Source organism: Chiloscyllium plagiosum, unplaced genomic scaffold, assembly GCF_037043375.1.
Source record: "Chiloscyllium plagiosum isolate Xiang-an unplaced genomic scaffold, Cpla_swu_hap1 HiC_scaffold_37, whole genome shotgun sequence".
NCBI classification, from domain to species: domain Eukaryota; kingdom Metazoa; phylum Chordata; class Chondrichthyes; order Orectolobiformes; family Hemiscylliidae; genus Chiloscyllium; species Chiloscyllium plagiosum.
This window is the reverse complement of record NW_028270175.1, coordinates 28,024,899-28,044,944: the sequence shown is the minus strand read 5'-3', so window position 1 is coordinate 28,044,944 and position 20,046 is coordinate 28,024,899. Positions and strand designations below refer to the sequence as shown.

General features: G+C 53.5%; 1 protein-coding gene across 6 annotated transcripts in view; it reads left to right on the top strand.

The window, feature by feature from the left end:
- LOC122540243 (kazrin-like) overlaps positions 1-20,046 on the top strand; it is a 719,824-nt gene that overhangs the window by 234,975 nt on the left and 464,803 nt on the right. The window lies entirely within an intron of this gene.

The following is a 20,046-nucleotide window of genomic DNA, read 5'->3' as shown; positions in this document are numbered from 1 at the left end:
CCCCAATAGAGGGCTGCCCTCCTGCTCCCTCCAGTATATCCCCAATAGAGTGCTGCCCTCCTGCTCCCTCCAGTATATCCCCAATAGAGTGCTGCCCTCCTGCTTCCGCCAATATATCCCCAATAGAGTGCTGCCCTCCTGCTCCCTCCAGTATATCCCCAATAGTGCAGTCCTACTGCTCCCTCCAGTATATCCCCAATAGAGTGCTGCCCTCCTGCTCCCTCCAGTATATCCCCAATAGAGTGCTGCCCTCCTGATCCCACCAGTATATCCCCAATAGAGTGCTGCACTCCTATTACCTCCAGTATATCCCCAATAGAGTGCTGCCCTCCTGCTCCCTCCAGTATATCCCCAATAGAGGGCTGCCCTCCTGCTCCCTCCAGTATATCCCCAATAGAGTGCTGTCCTCCTGCTCCCTCCAGTATATCCCCAATAGAGTGCTGCTGCCTCCTGCTCCCTCCAGTATATCCCCAATAGAGTGCTGCCCTCCTGCTTCCGCCAATATATCCCCAATAGAGTGCTGCCCTCCTGCTCCCTCCAGTATATCCCCAATAGAGTGCAGCCCACCTGCTCCTTCCAGTATATCCCCAATAGAGTACTGCTGTCCTCCTGCTCCCTCTGGTATATCCCCAATAGAGTGCTGCCCTCCTGCTCCCTCTGGTATATCCCGAATAGAGTGCTGCCCTCCTGCTCGCTCCAGTCTATCCCCAATAGAGTGCTGCCCTTCTGCTCCCTCCAGTCTATCCCCAATAGAGTGCTGTCCTCCTGCTCCCTCCAGTATATCCCCAATAGAGTGCTGCCCTCCTACACCCTCCAGTATATCCCCAATAGAGTGCTGCCCTCCTGCTCCCTCCAGTATATCCCCAATAGAGTGCTGCTGTCCTCCTGCTCCCTCCAGTATATCCCAAATAGAGTGCTGCCCTCCTGCTCCCTCCAGTATATCCCCAATAGAGTGCTGCTGTCCTCCTGCTCCCTCCAGTATATCCCAAATAGAGTGCTGCCTTCCTGCTCCCTCCAGTATATCCCAAATACAGTGCTGCCCTCCTGCTCCCTCCAGTATATCCCCAATAGAGTGCTGCTGCCTTCCTGCTCCCTCCAGTATATCCCCAAGAGAGTGCTGCCCTTCTGCTCCCGCCAGTATATCCCCAATAGAGTGCTGTTCTCCTGCTCCCTCCAGTATATCCCCAATAGAGTGCTGTTCTCCTGCTCCCTCCAGTATATCCCCAATAGAGTGCTGCATTCCTGCTCCCTCCAGTGTATCCCCAATAGAGTGCTGCATTCCCGCTCCCTCCAGTATATCCTCAATACAGTGCTGCATTCCTGCTCCCTCCAGTATATCCCCAATAGAGTGCTGCATTCCTGCTCCCTCCAGTGTATCCCCAATAGAGTGCTGCATTCCCGCTCCCTCCAGTATATCCCCAATACAGTGCTGCATTCCTGCTCCCTCCAGTATATCCCCAATAGAGTGCTGCTGCCCTCCTGCTCCCTCCAGTGTATCCCCAATAGAGTGCTGCATTCCTGCTCCCTCCAGTATATCCCCAATAGAGTGCTGTTCTCCTGCTCCCTCCAGTATATCCCCAATAAAGTGCTGCATTCCTGCTCCCTCCAGTATATCCCCAATAGAGTGCTGCATTCCTGCTCCCTCCAGTATATCCCCAATAAAATGCTGCCCTCCTGCTCCCTCTAGTATATCCCCAATAGAGTGCCGCCCTCCTGCCCCCTCCAGTATATCCCCAATAGAGTGCTGCCCTCCTGCTCCCTCCAGTATATCCCCAATAAAATGCTGCCCTCCTGCTCCCTCCAGTATATCCCCAATAGAGTGCTGCCCTCCTGCTCCCTCCAGTATATCTCCAATAAAATGCTGCCCTCCTGCTCCCTCCAGTATATCCCCAATAGAGTGCTGCCTTCCTGCTCCCTCCAGTATATCCCCAATAGAGTGCTGCCTTCCTGCTCCCTCCAGTATATCCCCAATAGAGTGCTGCCCTCCTGCTCCCTCCAGTATATCTCCAATAAAATGCTGCCCTCCTGCTCCCTCCAGTATATCCCCAATAGAGTGCTGCCCTCCTGCTCCCGCCAGTATATCCCCAATAGAGTGCTGCTGTCCTCCTGCTCCCTCCAGTATATCCCAAATAGAGTGCTGCCCTCCTGCTCCCTCCAGTATATCTCCAATAAAATGCTGCCCTCCTGCTCCCTCCAGTATATCCCCAATAGAGTGCTGCCTTCCTGCTTCCTCCAGTATATCCCCAATAGATTGCTGCCCTCCTGCTCCAGCCAGTATATCCACAATAGAGTGATGTTGTCCTCCTGCTCCCTCCAGTTTATCCCAAATAGAGTGCTGCCCTCCTGCTCCCTCCAGTATATCCCCAATAGAGTGCTGCCCTCCTGCTCCCTCCAGTATATTCCCAATACAGTGCTGCATTCCTGCTCCCTCCAGTATATCCCCAATAGAGTGCTGCTGCCCTCCTGCTCCCTCCAGTATATCCCCAATAGAGTGCTGTTCTCCTGCTCCCTCCACTATATCCCCAATAGAGTGCAGTTCTCCTGCTCCCTCCAGTATATCCCCAATAGAGTGCTGCCCTCCTGCTCCCTCCAGTATATCCCCAATAGAGTGCTGCCCTCCTGCTCCCTCCAGTATATCCCCAATAGAGTGCTGTTCTCCTGCTCCCTCCACTATATCCCCAATAGAGTGCAGTTCTCCTGCTCCCTCCAGTATATCCCCAATAGAGTGCTGCCCTCCTGCTCCCTCCAGTATATCCCCAATAGAGTGCTGCCCTCCTGCTCCCACCAGTATATCCCCAAAAGAGTGCTGCCCTCCTGCTCCCTCCAGTATATCCCCAATAGAGTGCTGCCCTCCTGCTCCCTCCAGTATATCCCCAATACAGTGCTGCATTCCTGCTCCCTCCAGTATATCCCCAATAGAGTGCTGCTACCCTCCTGCTCCCTCCAGTATATCCCCAATAGAGTGCTGTTCTCCTGCTCCCTCCAGTATATCCCCAATAGAGTGCTGTTCTCCTGCTCCCTCCAGTATATCCCCAATAGAGTGCTGCATTCCTGCTCCCTCCAGTGTATCCCCAATAGATTTCTGCATTCCCGCTCCCACCAGTATATCCCCAATAGAGTGCTGCATTCCTACTCCCTCCAGTATATCCCCAATAGAGTGCTGCTGTCCTCCTGCTCCCTCCAGTATATCCCCAATAGAGTGCTGTTCTCCTGCTCCCTCCAGTATATCCCCAATAGAGTGCTGCCCTCCTGCTCCCTCCAGTATATCCCCAATAGAGTGCTGCCCTCCTGCTCCCTCCAGTATATCCCCAATACAGTGCTGCATTCCTGCGCCCTCCAGTATATCCCCAATAGAGTGCTGCCCCCCTGCTCCCTCCAGTATATCCCCAATAGAGTGCTGTTCTCCTGCTCCCTCCAGTATATCCCCAATAGAGTGCTGTTCTCCTGCTCCCTCCAGTATATCCCCAATAGAGTGCTGCATTCCTGCTCCCTCCAGTGTATCCCCAATAGATTGCTGCATTCCTGCTCCCTCCAGTATATCCCCAATAGAGTGCTGCATTCCTGCTCTCTTCAGTATATACCCAATAGAGTGCTGCCCTCCTGCTCCCTCCAGTATATCCCCAATAGAGTGCTGTTCTCCTGCTCCCTCCAGTATATCCCCAATAGAGTGCTGCCCTCCTGCTCCCTCCAGTATATCCCCAATAGAGTGCTGCATTCCTGTTCTCTCCAGTATATCCCCAATAGAGTGCTGCATTCCTGCTCTCTTCAGTATATCCCCAATAGAGTGCTGCATTCCTGCTCCCTCCAGTATATCCCCAATAGAGTGCTGCATTCCTGCTCTCTTCAGTATATACCCAATAGAGTGCTGCCCTCCTGCTCCCTCCAGTATATCCCCAATAAAATGCTGCCCTCCTGCTCCCTCCAGTATATCCCCAATAGAGTGCTGTCCTCCTGCTCCCTCCAGTATATCCCCAATAGAGTGCTGCCCTCCTGCTCCTCCAGTATCTCCCCAATAAAATGCTGCCCTCCTGCTCCCTCCAGTATATCCCCAATAGAGTGCTGCCCTCCTGCTCCCTACACTATATCCCCAATAGAGTGCAGTTCTCCTGCTCCCGCCAGTATATCCCCAATAGAGTGCTGCTGTCCTCCTGCTCCCTCCAGTATATCCCCAATAGTGCTGCTGCCCTCCTGCTCCCTCCAGTATATCCCCAATAGAGTGCTGCCCTCCTGCTCCCGCCAGTATATCCCCAATAGAGTGCTGCACTCCTGCTCCCTCCACTATATCCCCAATAGAGTGCTGCTGTCCTCCTGCTCCCTCCAGTATATCCCCAATAGAGTGCTGCCCTCCTGCTCCCTCCAGTGTATCCCCAATAGAGTGCTGCCCTCCTGCTCCCTCCAGTATATACCCAATAGAGTGCTGCCCTCCTGCTCCCTCCAGTATATACCCAATAGAGTGCTGCTGTCCTCTTACTCCCTCCAGTATATCCCCAATAGAGTGCTGCACTCCTGCTCCCTCCACTATATCCCTAATAGAGTGCAGCCCTCCTGCTCCCTCCAGTATATCCCCAATAGAGTGCTGCATTCCTGCTCCCTCCAGTATATCCCCATTCGAGTGCTGCATTCCTACTCCATCCAGTGTATCCCCAATAGAGTGCTGCCCTCCTGCTCCCTCCAGTATATCCCCAACAGAGTGCTGCTGCCCTCCTGCACCCTCCAGTATATCCCCAATAGAGTGCTGCTGGCATCCTGCTCCCTCCAGTATATCCCCAATAGAGTGCTGCTGTCCTACGGTCCCTTCCAGTATATCCACAATAGAGTCTGCCCTCCTGCACCCTCCAGTATATCCCCAATAAAGTGCTGCCCTCCTGCTCCCTCCAGTATATCCTCAATAGAGTCCTGCATTCCTGCTCCCTCCAGTATATCCCCAATAGAGTGCAGCCCTCCTGCTCCCTCCAGTATATCCCCAATAGAGTTTTGCTCTCCTTCTCCCTCCAGTATATCCCCAATCGAGTGCTGCCCTCCTGCTCCGTCCAGTATATCCCCAATAGAGTGCTGTCCTCCTGCTCCCCCCAGTTTATCCCCAATAGAGTGCTGTCCTCCTGCTCCCTCTGGTATATCCCCAATAGAGTGCTGCTGGCCTCCTGCTCCCTCCAGTATATCGCCAATAGAGGGCTGTCCTCCTGCTCCCTCTGGTATATCCCCAATAGAGTGCTGCTGGCCTCCTGCTCCCTCCAGTATATCCCCAATAGAATGCTGCACTCCTGCTCCCTCCAGTATATCCCCAATAGAGTGCTGCCCTCCTGCTCTCTCCAGTATATCCCACATAGAGTGCTGCCCCCCCTGCTCCCTCCAGTAAATCCCAAATACAGTGCTGCATTCCTGCTCCCTCCAGTGTATCCCCAATAGAATGCAGTCCTCCTGCCCCCTCCAGCATATCCCCAATAGAGTGCTGTCCTCCTGCTCCCTCCGGTATATCCCCAATAGAGTGCTGCACTCCTGCTCCCTCCAGTATATCCCCAATAGAGTGCTGCCCTCCTGCTCCCGCCAGTATATCCCCAATAGAGTGCTGCATTCCTGCTCCCTCCAGTATATCCCCAATAGAGTGCAGCCCTCCTGCTCCCTCCAGTATATCCCCAATAGAGTGCTGCCCTCCTGCTCCCTCCAGTATATTCCCAATACAGTGCTGCATTCCTGCTCCCTCCAGTATATCCCCAATACAGTGCTGCTGCCCTCCTGCTCCCTCCAGTATATCCCCAATAGAGTGCTGTTCTCCTGCTCCCTCCACTATATCCCCAATAGAGTGCTGTTCTCCTGCTCCCTCCAGTATATCCCCAATAGAGTGCTGCCCTCCTGCTCCCTCCAGTATATCCCCAATAGAGTGCTGTTCTCCTGCTCCCTCCAGTATATCCCCAATAGAGTGCTGCCCTCCTGCTCCCTCCAGTATATCCCCAATAGAGTGCTGCCCTCCTGCTCCCTCCAGTATATCCCCAATACAGTGCTGCATTCCTGCTCCCTCCAGTATATCCCCAATAGAGTGCTGCTGCCCTCCTGCTCCCTCCAGTATATCCCCAATAGAGTGCTGTTCTCCTGCTCCCTCCAGTATATCCCAATAGAGTGCTGTTCTCCTGCACCCTCCAGTATATCCCCAATAGAGTGCTGCATTCCTGCTCCCTCCAGTATATCCCCAATAGAGTGCTGCTGCCCTCCTGCTCCCTCCAGTATATCCCCAATAGAGTGCTGCCCTCCTGCTCCCTCCAGTATATCCCCAATACAGTGCTGCATTCCTGCTCCCTCCAGTATATCCCCAATAGAGTGCTGCTGCCCTCCTGCTCCCTCCAGTATATCCCCAATAGAGTGCTGTTCTCCTGCTCCCTCCAGTATATCCCAATAGAGTGCTGTTCTCCTGCACCCTCCAGTATATCCCCAATAGAGTGTTGCATTCCCGCTCCCTCCAGTATATCCCCAATACAGTGCTGCATTCCAACTCCCTCCAGTATATCCCCAATAGAGTGCTGCTGGCCTCCTGCTCCCTCCAGTATATCCCCAATAGAGTGCTGCATTCCTGCTCCCTCCAGTATATCCCCAATAGAGTGCTGCATTCCTGCTCTCTTCAGTATATACCCAATAGAGGGCTGCCCTCCTGCTCGCTCCAGTATATCCCCAATAGAGTGCTGCCCTCCTGCTCCCTCCAGTATATCCCCAATAGAGTGCTGCATTCCTGCTCTCTTCAGTATATCCCCAATAGAGTGCTGCATTCCTGCTCCCTCCAGTATATCCCCAATAGAGTGCTGCATTCCTGCTCTCTTCAGTATATACCCAATAGAGGGCTGCCCTCCTGCTCGCTCCAGTATATCCCCAATAGAGTGCAGCCCTCCTGCTCCCTCCAGTATATCCCCAATAAAATGCTGCCCTCCTGCTCCCTCCAGTATATCCCCAATAGAGTGCTGTCCTCCTGCTCCCTCCAGTATATCCCCAATAGAGTGCTGCCCTCCTGCTCCTCCAGTATATCCCCAATAGAGTGCTGCCCTCCTGCTCCCTCCAGTATATCCCCAATAGAGTGCTGCCCTCCTGCTCCCTCCAGTATATCCCCAATACAGTGCTGCATTCCTGCTCCCTCCAGTATATCCCCAATAGAGTGCTGCTGCCCTCCTGCTCCCTCCAGTATATCCCCAATAGAGTGCTGCCCTCCTGCTCCCGCCAGTATATCCTCAATAGAGTGCTGCACTCCTGCTCCCGCCAGTATATCCCCAATAGAGTGCTGCTGTCCTCCTGCTCCCTCCAGTATATCCCCAATAGAGTGCTACCTTCCTGCTCCCTCCAGTATATCCCCAATAGTGCTGCCCTCCTGCTCTCTCCAGTATATACCAAATAGAGTGCTGCTGTCCTCCTGCTCCCTCCAGTATATCCCCAATAGAGTGCTACCTTCCTGCTCCCTCCAGTATATCCCCAATAGAGTGCTGCCCTCCTGCTCCCTCCAGTATATCCCCAATAGAGTGCTGCTGTCCTCCTGCTCCCTCCAGTATATCCCCAATAGAGTGCTGCCCTCCTGCTCCCTCCAGTATATCCCCAATAGAGTGCTGCCCTCCTGCTCCCTCCACTATATCCCCAATAGAGTGCAGCCCTCCTGCTCCCTCCAGTATATCCCCAATAGAGTGCTGCATTCCTGCTCCCTCCAGTATATCCCCATTCGAGTGCTGCATTCCTACTCCATCCAGTGTATCCCCAATAGAGTGCTGCCCTCCTGCTCCCACCAGTATATCCCCAATAGAGTGCTGCCCTCCTGCTCCCTCCAGTATATCCCCAATAGAGTGCTGCTGCCCTCCTGCACCCTCCAGTATATCCCCAGTAGAGTGCTGCTGTCCTACTGTTCCTTCCAGTATATCCCCAATAGAGTCTGCCCTCCTGCTCCCTCCAGTATATCCCCAATAAAGTGCTGCCCTCCTGCTCCCTCCAGTATATCCTCAATAGAGTCCTGCATTCCTGCTCCCTCCAGTATATCCCCAATAGAGTGCAGCCCTCCTGCTCCCTCCAGTATATCCCCAATAGAGTTTTGCTCTCCTTCTCCCTCCAGTATATCCCCAATCGAGTGCTGCCCTCCTGCTCCCTCCAGTATATCCCCAATAGAGCGCTGTCCTCCTGCTCCCTCCAGTTTATCCCCAATAGAGTGCTGTCCTCCTGCTCCCTCTGGTATATCCCCAATAGAGTGCTGCTGGCCTCCTGCTCCCTCCAGTATATCGCCAATAGAGTGCTGTCCTCCTGCTCCCTCTGGTATATCCCCAATAGAGTGCTGCTGGCCTCCTGCTCCCTCCAGTATATCCCCAATAGAGTGCTGCACTCCTGCTCCCTCTGGTATATCCCCAATAGAGTGCTGCTGGCCTCCTGCTCCCTACAGTATATCCCCAATAGAGTGCTGCCCTCCTGCTCTCTCCAGTATATCCCACATAGAGTGCTGCCCCCCCTGCTCCCTCCAGTATATCCCAAATAGAGTCCTGCACTCCTGCTCCCTCCAGTAAATCCCAAATACAGTGCTGCATTCCTGCTCCCTCAAGTGTATCCCCAATAGAGTGCAGTCCTCCTGCTCCCTCCGGTATATCCCCAATAGAGTGCTGCATTCCTGCTCCCTCCAGTATATCCCCAATAGAGTGCATCCCTCCTGCACCATACAGTATATCCCCAATAGAGTGCTGCCCTCCTGCTCCCGCCAGTATATTCCCAATACAGTGCTGCATTCCTGCTCCCTCCAGTATATCCCCAATAGAGTGCAGCCCTCCTGCTCCCTCCAGTATATCCCCAATAGAGTGCTGTCCTCCTGCTCGCTCCAGTATATACCCAGTAGAGTGCAGCCCTCCTGCTCCCTCCAGTATATCCCCAATAGAGTGCACCCTCATGCTCCCTCAAGTATATCCCCAACAGTGTTGCCCTCCTGCACCCTCCAGTATATCCCCAATAGAGTGCTACCATCCTACTCACTCCAGGAAAGCCCCAACAGAATGCTGCCCTCCTGCACCCTCCAGTATATCCCCAATAGAGTGCTGCATTCCTGCTCCCTCCAGTATATCCCCAATAGAGTGCTGCCCTCCTGCTCCCTCCAGTATATCCCCAATAGATTGCTGCCCTCCTGCTCCCTCCAGTATATCCCCAATAGATTGCTGCCCTCCTGCTCTCTCCAGTATATCCCCAATAGAGTGCTGCCCTCCTGCTCCATCCAGTATATCCCCAATAGTGCTGCATTCCCGCTCCCTCCAGTATATCCCCAAAAGAGTGCTGCTGCACTCCTGCTCTCTCCAGTATATCCTCAATAGAGTGCTGCTGTCCTCTTGCTCCCTCCAGTATATCCCAATAGAGTGCAGCTGTCCTCCTGCTCCCTCCAGTATATCCCCAAAAGAGTGCAGCCCTCCTGCTCCCTCCAGTATATACCCAATAGAGTGCTGCCCTCCTGCTCCCTCCAGTATATACCCAGTAGAGTGCAGCCCTCCTGCTCCCTCCAGTATATCCCCAATAAAGTGCTGTCCTCCTGCTCCCTCCAGTATATCCCCAATAGAGTGCAGCCCTCCTGCTCCCTCCAGGAGATCCCCAAGAGAGTGCTGTCCTCCTGCTCCCTCCAGTATATCCCCAATAGAGTGCTGCCCTCCTGCTCCCTCCAGTATATCCCCAAAAGAGTGCTGTCCTCCTGCTCCCTCCAGTATATCCCCAATAGAGTCCTGCCCTCGTACTCCCTCCGGTATATCCCCAATAGAGTGCTGCACTCCTATTCCCTCCACTATATTCCCAATAGAGTGCTGTCCTCCTGCTCCCTCCAGTATATCCCCAATAGAGTCCTGCCCTCGTACTCCCTCCGGTATATCCCCAATAGAGTGCTGCACTCCTATTCCCTCCACTATATCCCCAACAGAGTGTTGCCCTCCTGCTCCCTCCAGTATATCCCCAATCGAGTGCTGCCCTCCTGCTCCCTCCAGTACATCCCCAATAGAGTGCTGTCCTCCTGCTCCCTCTGGTATATCCCCAATAGAGTGCTGTCCTCCTGCTCCCTACAGTATATCCCCAATAGAGTGCTGTCCTCCTGCTCCCTCCAGTATATCCCCTTTAGAGTGCTGCACTCCTGCTCCATCCAGTATATCCCCAATAGAGTGCTGCATTCCTGCTCCCTCCCGTATATCCCCAATAGAGTGCAGCCCTCCTGCTCCCTCCAGTATATCCCCAATAGAGTGCTGTCCTCCTGCTCGCTCCAGTATATACCCAGTAGAGTGCAGCCCTCCTGCTCCCTCCAGTATATCCCCAATAGTGTTGCCCTCCTGCACCCTCCAGTATATCCCCAATAGAGTGCTACCATCCTACTCACACCAGGATATCCCCAACAGAATGCTGCCCTCTTACCCCCTCCAGTATATCCCCAATAGAGTGCTGCATTCCTGCTCCCTCCAGTATATCCCCAATACAGTGCTGCCCTCCTGCTCCCTCCAGTATAACCCCAATAGATTGCTGCCCTCCTGCTCCCTCCAGTATATCCCCAATAGATTGCTGCCCTCCTGCTCTCTCCAGTATATCCCCAAAAGAGTGCTGCATTCCTGCTCCCTCCAGTATATCCTCAATAGAGTTCTGCTGTCCTCTTGCTCCCTCCAGTATATCCCCAATAGAGTGCTGCATTCCTGCTCCCTCCAGTATATCCCCAATAGAGTGCTGTCCTCCTGCTCCCTCCAGTATATCCCCAATAGAGTGCTGCCCTCCTGCTCCCTCCAGTATATCCCCAATAGAGTGCTGCCCTCCTGCTCCCTCCAGTATATCCCCAATAGAGTGCTGCCCTCCTGCTCCCTCCAGTATATCCCCAATAGAGTGCTGCCCTCCTGCTCCCTCCAGTATAACCCCAATAGATTGCTGCCCTCCTGCTCCCTCCAGTATATCCCCAATAGAGTGCTGCCCTCCTGCTCCCTCCAGTATATCCCCAATAGAGTGCTGCCCTCCTGCTCCCTCCAGTATATCCCCAATAGAGTGCTGTCCTCCTGCTCCATCCAGTATATCCCCAATAGAGTGCTGCATTCCCACTCCTTCCAGTATATCCCCAATGGAGTGCTGCTGCACTCCTGCTCTCTCCAGTATATCCTCAATAGAGTGCTGCTGTCCTCTTGCTCCCTCCAGTATATCCCAATAGAGTGCAGCTGTCCTCCTGCTCCCTCCAGTATATCCCCAAAAGAGTGCAGCCCTCCTGCTCCCTCCAGTATATCCCCAAAAGAGTGCTGTCCTCCTGCTCCCTCCAGTATATCCCCAATAGAGTCCTGCCCTCGTACTCCCTCCGGTATATCCCCAATAGAGTGCTGCACTCCTATTCCCTCCACTATATTCCCAATAGAGTGCTGTCCTCCTGCTCCCTCCAGTATATCCTCAGTAGAGTGCAGCCCTCCTGCACCCTCAAGTATATCCCCAACAGAGTGTTGCCCTCCTGCTCGCTCCAGTATATCCCCAATAGTGCTGCCCTCCTGCTCTCTCCAGTATATTCCACATAGAGTGCTGCCCCCCCTGCTCCCTCCAGTATATCCCAAATAGAGTCCTGCACTCCTGCTCCCTCCAGTAAATCCCAAATACAGTGCTGCATTCCTGCTCCCTCCGGTGTATCCCCAATAGAGTGCAGTCCTCCTGCCCCCTCCAGCATATCCCCAATAGAGTGCTGTCCTCCTGCTCCCTCCGGTATATCCCCAATAGAGTGCTGCACTCCTGCTCCATCCAGTATATCCCCAATAGAGTGCTGCCCTCCTGCTCCCGCCAGTATATCCCCAATAGAGTGCTGCATTCCTGCTCCCTCCAGTATATCCCCAATCGAGTGCAGCCCTCCTGCTCCCTCCAGTATATCCCCAATAGAGTGCTGCACTCCTATTCCCTCCACTATATTCCCAATAGAGTGCTGTCCTCCTGCTCCCTCCAGTATATCCCCAGTAGAGTGCAGCCCTCCTGCACCCTCAAGTATATCCCCAACAGAGTGTTGCCCTCCTGCTCCCTCCAGTATATACCCAGTAGAGTGCAGCCCTCCTGCTCCCTCCAGTATATCCCCAATAGAGTGCACCCTCATGCTCCCTCAAGTATATCCCCAATAGTGATGCCCTCCTGCACCCTCCAGTATATCCGCAATAGAGTGCTACCATCCTACTCACACTAGGATATCTCCAACAGAATGCTGCCCTCTTACCCCCTCCAGTATATCCCCAATAGATTGCTGCCCTCCTGCTCCCTCCAGTATATCCCCAATAGATTGCTGCCCTCCTGCTCCATCCAGTATATCCCCAATAGAGTGCTGCATTCTCGCTCCCTCCAGTATATCCCCAATAGTGTGCTGCTGCACTCCTGCTCTCTCCAGTATATCCTCAATAGAGTGCTGCTGTCCTCTTGCTCCCTCCAGTATATCCCAATAGAGTGCAGCTGTCCTCCTGCTCCCTCCAGTATATCCCCAATAGAGTGCAGCCCTCCTGCTCCCTCCAGTATATACCCAATAGAGTGCAGCCCTCCTGCTCCCTCCAGTATATACCCAATAGAGTGCTACACTCCTGCTCCCTCCAGTATATCCCCAATAGAGTGCTGCCCTCCTGCTCCCTCCAGTATATCCCCAAAAGAGTGCTGTCCTCCTGCTCCCTCCAGTATATCCCCAATAGAGTCCTGCCCTCGTACTCCCTCCGGTATATCCCCAATAGAGTGCTGCACTCCTATTCCCTCCACTATATTCCCAATAGAGTGCTGTCCTCCTGCTACCTCCAGTATATCCCCAGTAGAGTGCAGCCCTCCTGCACCCTCAAGTATATCCCCAACAGAATGTTGCCCTCCTGCTCCCTCCAGTATATCACCAATAGAGTGCTGCATTCCTGCTCCCTCCAGTATATCCCCAATAGAGTGCTGTCCTCCTGCTCCCTCCAGTGCTTTCCCAATAGAGTGCTGCCCTCCTGCTCCCTCCAGTACTTTCCCAATAGAGTGCTGCCCTCCTACTCCCTCCAGTTTCTACCCAATAGAGTGCTGCCCTCCTGCTCCCTCCAGTATATCCCCAAAAGAGTGCTGTCCTCCTGCTCCCTCCAGTATATCCCCAATAGAGTCCTGCCCTCGTACCCCCTCCGGTATATCCCCAATAGAGTGCTGCCCTCCTGCTCCCTCCAGTATATCCCCAAAAGAGTGCTGTCCTCCTGCTCCCTCCAGTATATCCCCAATAGAGTCCTGCCCTCGTACTCCCTCCGGTATATCCCCAATAGAGTGCTGCACTCCTATTCCCTCCACTATATTCCCAATAGAGTGCTGTCCTCCTGCTCCCTCCAGTATATCCCCAGTAGAGTGCAGCCCTCCTGCACCCTCAAGTATATCCCCAACAGAGTGTTGCCCTCCTGCTCCCTCTGGTATATCCCCAATAGTGTGCTGCCCTCCTTCTCCCTCCAGTATATCCCCAATAGAGTGCTGCCCTACTGCTCCCTCCAGTATATCCCCAATAGAGTGCTGTCCTCCTGCTCCCTCCGGTATATCCCCAATAGAGTGCTGCATTCCTGCTCCCTCCTGGATCTCCAGGATCCCCCGGTGTTGGTCAAACAAGGGCAGAGGAATTGCCCAAAGCTGTATGCAAATAATTTTATCCGTCAACCGTCATTGTTATGACAGATTACCTGATCACCGTCACATTGCTGTCTGTGAGGCGATGCTGCAGGTTGTCTGCTGTGTTTCTGATAGGCTGGCTGTAAGGCACACAGGAAGCCTGAAGGTGGTGACAAGTGCTATGTAAACTCAAGTTCGTTCTTACTTTTATGAACTGCACCTCAAACTACCTTCTCCCTGCATGTTTGTGTATTTGTGTCTGTGTTTGTTTCTCTGTGTGTCTGTGCATATGTGTGTGCATGTGTCTGTCTCTGTTTCTGCATGTGCATCCGCCCCCATGTATGTGTGTATATGCGTGTGTATGTGTGCCTGTGTCTATCTCTCTTTCTGTGTTTGTGTGTGTGTGTGTATGCATGTGTGTGTTTATATGCATGCCTATGTCTGTCTCTGTTTCTCTGTTTGAGTGTGTGCACATGCGTTTGTGTGTGTGTATGTGTGTGTTTATATGTGTGCCTATGTCTGTCTCTGTTTCTCTGTGTGTGTGTGCACGTGCGTCTGTGTGTGTGTATGTGTGTGCATACACGTGCGTCTGTGTGTGTGCACGTGTGTCTGTGTGTGTGCACGTGCGTCAGTGTGTGTGTTTGTGTGTGTGTGTGCACGTGCGTCTGTGTGTGTGTGTGTGTATGTGTGTGCATGCTGAGAGCCCACTTGTAGAATGCACCAGCTATTGCTGATTGGTTGATAACTGCTTTGGGTATCATTTGGTTTCTTCCTCTGCTGTGCAGACTTTCCCTAAACCAGTGAGCATAGAGTTCCAGCTGCTCCCTACCTTACCAAAGAAGCTGTTAAAATCCTCTGTGTGCACCTATTTGATAGTCTTTAGGATGTGTGTGTGTCTGTCTGTCTGTCTACAGAGGGAGAGTTTTATGCTTTATTGATAGTCAGGCCTCATATCAATACAGTCACTGCTTGAGTGTCCGTGGTGCCAGAAAGACATGGGAGTTAGCACCTTCAGGAGAAAAAGGACACAACGTGCAAAGGTTGACGAAAGCGTTTGGAAGCATCCAGTCGACTGAGGTGTGCATAGCATCTTCCCCGCAGTTTTCAATACACGGCGTTGCCATGGTAATGTAGATATTCCAAATAAGTGAGTAATCGAGGATTGCATCTCAATTTCTGATTTGCAGACTAAATGAATTTTTACCTTCTCCCACTCGAGTTTACAATCTGTGACATTTTGAACAAAGTCCCAAAGGGCTTCAGGATGTGAAATCAGTCAGTAATTGTTTAGTGCAAAGCCACAGAGATGCTTTCAGATATAAAAGGCTGTGGCTGTTTTCTCGAGAACAGAGGAGGACTGAAGAGTGTCCCAATAGAAGCCTTTAAAATTATGAAAGGGCCTGGTATGGATAACTGTCGAGGTGCTGAATCCGCTTGTGAGCGACGTCTGAACAAGGAACCCAAGGGTTGGCGCTAGTCATTCCAACAGGGAATTCAGGAGAAACCTTTTACCCAGACTGTGGTGTGAAGGTGGGACTTGCTGTCACTAGCAATGGTTAGAATGCTGTTTGTAGGGCCTTGCTGCAAGTTGCCTGCCATATGTCTGATAGATGGGCTGCAAAACATATTGGAAAGGCCAGAGCTATTGACAGGTGCTTTCCAAATGTAAGTTCTTTCTTGCTGTGTGTGTGTGTGTGTGTGGTTCAGGAAAAGCTAGATAAACACAAGGGAGAAAGGGACCCATTGTTAGAGACTAGTTAGGAGAGAGAGAGAGCATGAGAGTTGAGCCGAATTACCTACTGGAGTAGTGAATACTATGGTATTATCTCCATTGTAGTAGGAGAGCTTAGCACATCCAGCAAAAGACAAGGCTGAAGCATTCCCCTCTATCTTCAGCCAGAATTACAGAGTGGATGATCCATCTCGGCCTCCTCCTGAGGTCTTAGCATCACAGATGCCAAGTGTCAGCCAATTTGATTCACTCCACATGATCTCAAGAAATGGCACTCGGTACTGCAAAGGCTATGAGCCCTGACAACAGCTTGGCTAAAGGCTCCAAACTAGCTCCAATCCAAGCCAAGCTGTTCCAGAACAGTTACATCACAGGAGCCGAGGCAACAGTGTGGGAAAATTGCCCAGCTGTGCACTATCAGGACAGAGTGGGACAAACCCGACCCAATCAATTACCCCATCTACTCTTGGTCATCAGCAAACTGACAGAATGTGCTACCAAGTGACATTTACACACAGGCCGTACTGATGGATGCTCAGCCCGTGACTATTAACCTCATTGCAACCTCCATCGAGATCGAGAGAAAGGAGCTGAGCTCCTGAGGGGAGGGGAGGGGGACTGCCCTTGGTGTCAAAGCTGCACTTGGACCAAATGTAGCACCAAGGGGCCTTGGCAAAACTAGAGTGAAAGAGCACTCCAGGAAAATCTCTCTGCTGGCTGTAATCATACCTGGCACAGAGGAAGATGGTTATGGTTGTTGGAGACCAATCATCTCAGTCCCAGGCCACCATTGCAGCAAGTTCTCAGAGTAAGAATTTTAACATTGTCCTTTCAGAATATTCAGGGAAAAATGGAGAGTACCGATGAACTCAGCACAAATGGGGAGGCCCTCAAAGTGATGTCCGAGACTCAATCATCTTCAGCTCCTTTGTGATGATATTCCCCTTCAACATGAACTGGTAATGTTCAATCACTGGCGAACAATTTCTACCACCTCTGTGACTCCCCAGGTACTGGACCAGTCAGTGTCCCAAGCACCAAGCAGTGACCATCTGCAGAGAATTTAACCATCACCCTCTGATTTCAGAAACACAAGAATCAATTAATTCCACACGCTCTCACCATTACCATCCTGGTGGTCCCTGTGGTGCAGAAATGTGAGTGCATCACTGCCAGGGTAGAGAATGTGTGGAATAATTCCCCCCCCCGGCTACCAAAACAGCACCAGTATCTACAAGGCACAAGTCAAGAAGATGATGGAGTACACCCTGTTTGCTAAGATGGGAGAAGCTCCAACAAAACTCCAGGAGGATAGGGCCTAGTTAGTCAGTGCCTTGTTCATCACCTTGGACATCCACTCCACCCTGCATCAGCACACAGCGGCAACCCAATGTCTCCCATCTCCAAGATGCCCTGCTCATCAAACCTTCTTCAACGTCCAAACCTATGGTCTCACCCACCGAGGAGGGACAAGAGCAGCAGTCACATGGAAACACTGCTAGCTGTTAGTTCCCCATCCTGACTTGAAACTATACAGTTATCCCTTCCCAGTCCCAGTCTCAATGTGAGTGTGTACATCCCCAGGGATTGCAGCAGTTCAAGAAGGCACCACCATCTCCAGGGTAATAGGAATGGACAATGAATGTTGATCTCAGTGAGGTCCCACTACTATCCAGACCGAACATACAGGAGAAAGTGAGGACTGCAGATGCTGGAGATCAGAGCTGAAAAATGTGTTGCTGGAAAAGCACAGCAGGTCAGGCAGCATCCAGGGAGCAGGAGAATCGACGTTTCGGGCATAAGCCCTTCTTCAGGAATCAGTACTGGTGCCTGAACATACAGACCCACCTCCTGTTTCTTACCCAGTCACTGAATGACTCACAGGAATAGGAACTCTCTCATTTTCCATTCTGCATCTTGGGGAACTGAGGCCCTTCCCTCACCGTCCATCCCTCTCCCGCCCTTCCCTCACTGTCCATCCCTCTCCCGCCCTTCCCTCACTGTCCATCCCTCTCCCGTCCTTCCCTCACTATCCATACTCTCCCGCCCTTCCCTCACTAACCATCCCTCTCCCTCCCTTCCCTCAATATCCATCCCTCTCCCACCCCTCCCTCACTATCCATCCCTCTCCTGTCCTTCCTTCACTATCCATCCATCTCCCTCCCTTCCCTCACCATCCATCCCTCTCCCGCCCTTCCCTCAATATCCATCCCTCTCCCACCCCTCCCTCACTATCCATCCCTCTCCTGCCCTTCCTTCACTATCCATCCCTCTCCCACCCTTCCCTCACTATTCATCCCTCTCCCACCCTTCCCTCACTATCCATCCTCTCCATCTCTTCCCTCACCATCCATCCCTCTCCTGCCCTTCCCTCACTATCCATCCCTCTCCCACCCTTCCCTCACTATCCATCCTCTCCATCCCTTCCCTCACCATCCATCCCTCTCCCTCCCTTCCCTCACTATCCATCCCTCTCCTGCCCTTCCCTCACTATCCATCCCTCTCCTGCCCTTCCCTCACTATCCACCCCCTCCCGCCCCTCCCTCACTATCCATCCATCTCCTGCCCTTCCCTCACTATCCATCCCTCTCCTGCCCTTCCCTCACTATCCACCCTCTCCCGCCCCTCCCTCACTATTCATCCCTCTCCTGCCCTTCCCTCACTATCCATCCCTCTCCTGCCCTTCCCTCACTATCCATCCCTCTCCCGCCCCTCCCTCACTATCCATCCCTCTCCCGCCCTTCCCTCACTATCCATCCCTCTCCCGCCCTTCCCTCACTATCCATCCCTTTCCCGCCCTTCCCTCACTATCCATCCCTCTCCTGCCCTTCCCTCACTATCCATCCCGCTCCTGCCCTTCCCTCACTATCCATCCTCTCCCGCCCCTCCCTCACTATCCATCCCTCTCCTGCCCTTCCCTCACTATCCATCCCTCTCCCGCCCTTCCCTCACTATCCATCCCTCCCCTGCCCTTCCCTCACTATCCATCCCTCTCCCACCCTTCCCTCACCATCCATCCCTCTCCTGCCCTTCCCTCACTATCCATCCCTCTCCCACCCTTCCCTCACCATCCATCCCTCTCCCACCCTTCCCTTACTATCCATCCCTCTCCCGCCCCTCCCTCACTATCCATCCCTCTCCCACCCTTCCCTCACTATCCATCCCTCTCCCGCCCCTCCCTCACTATCCATCCCTCTCCTGCCCTTCCCTCAATATCCATCCCTCTCCCTCCCTTCCCTCATTATCCATCCTCTCCCTCCCTTCCCTCACTATCCATCCCTCTCCCTCCCTTCCCTCACTATCCATCCCTCTCCTGCCCTTCCCTCACTATCCATCCTCTCCCGCCCCTCCCTCACTATCCATCCCTCTCCTGCCCTTCCCTCACTATCCATCCCTCTCCCGCCCCTCCCTCACTAACCATCCTTCTCCTGCCCTTCCCTCACTATCCATCCCTCTCCCGCCCTTCCCTCACTATCCATCCCTCTCCCACCCTTCCCTCACTATCCATCCCTCTCCTGCCCTTCCCTCACTATCCATCCCTCACCCGCCCCTCCCTCACTATCCATCTCTCTCCTGCCCTTCCCTCACTATCCATCCCTCTCCCGCCCTTCCCTCACTATCCATCCCTCACCCGCCCCTCCCTCCCTATCCATCCCTCTCCCGCCCCTCCCTCACTATCCATCCCTCTCCCGCCCTTCCCTCACTATCCATCCCTCTCCCACCCTTCCCTCACTATCCATCCCTCTCCTGCCCTTCCCTCACTATCCATCCCTCTCCCGCTCTTCCCTCACTATCCATCCCTTTCCCGCCCTTCCCTCATTATCCATCCCTCTCCCGCCCCTCCCTCACTATCCATCCCTCTCCCGCCCTTCCCTCACTATCCATCCCTCTCCCGCCCTTCCCTCACTATCCATCCCTCTCCTGCCCTTCCCTCACTATCCACCCTCTCCCGCCCCTCCCTCACTATCCATCCATCTCCTGCCCTTCCCTCACTATCCATCCCTCTCCTGCCCTTCCCTCACTATCCACCCTCTCCCGCCCCTCCCTCACTATCCATCCCTCTCCTGCCCTTCCCTCACTATCCATCCCTCTCCTGCCCTTCCCTCACTATCCATCCCTCTCCCGCCCCTCCCTCACTATCCATCCCTCTCCCGCCCTTCCCTCACTATCCATCCCTCTCCCACCCTTCCCTCACTATCCATCCCTTTCCCGCCCTTCCCTCACTATCCATCCCTCTCCTGCCCTTCCCTCACAATCCATCCCGCTCCTGCCCTTCCCTCACTATCCATCCTCTCCCGCCCCTCCCTCACTATCCATCCCTCTCCTGCCCTTCCCTCACTATCCATCCCTCTCCCGCCCTTCCCTCACTATCCATCCCTCTCCTGCCTTTCCCTCACTATCCATCCCTCTCCCACCCCTCCCTCACTATCCATCCCTCTCCTGCCCTTCCCTCACTATCCATCCTCTCCCTCCCCTCACTATACATCCCTCTCCCGCCCTTCTCTCACTATCCATCCCTCCCCTGCCCTTCCCTCACTATCCATCCCTCTCCCACCCTTCCCTCACCATCCATCCCTCTCCTGCCCTTCCCTCACTATCCATCCCTCTCCCACCCTTCCCTCACCATCCATCCCTCTCCCACCCTTCCCTTACTATCCATCCCTCTCCCGCCCCTCCCTCACTATCCATCCCTCTCCCACCCTTCCCTCACTATCCATCCCTCTCCCGCCCCTCCCTCACTATCCATCCCTCTCCTGCCCTTC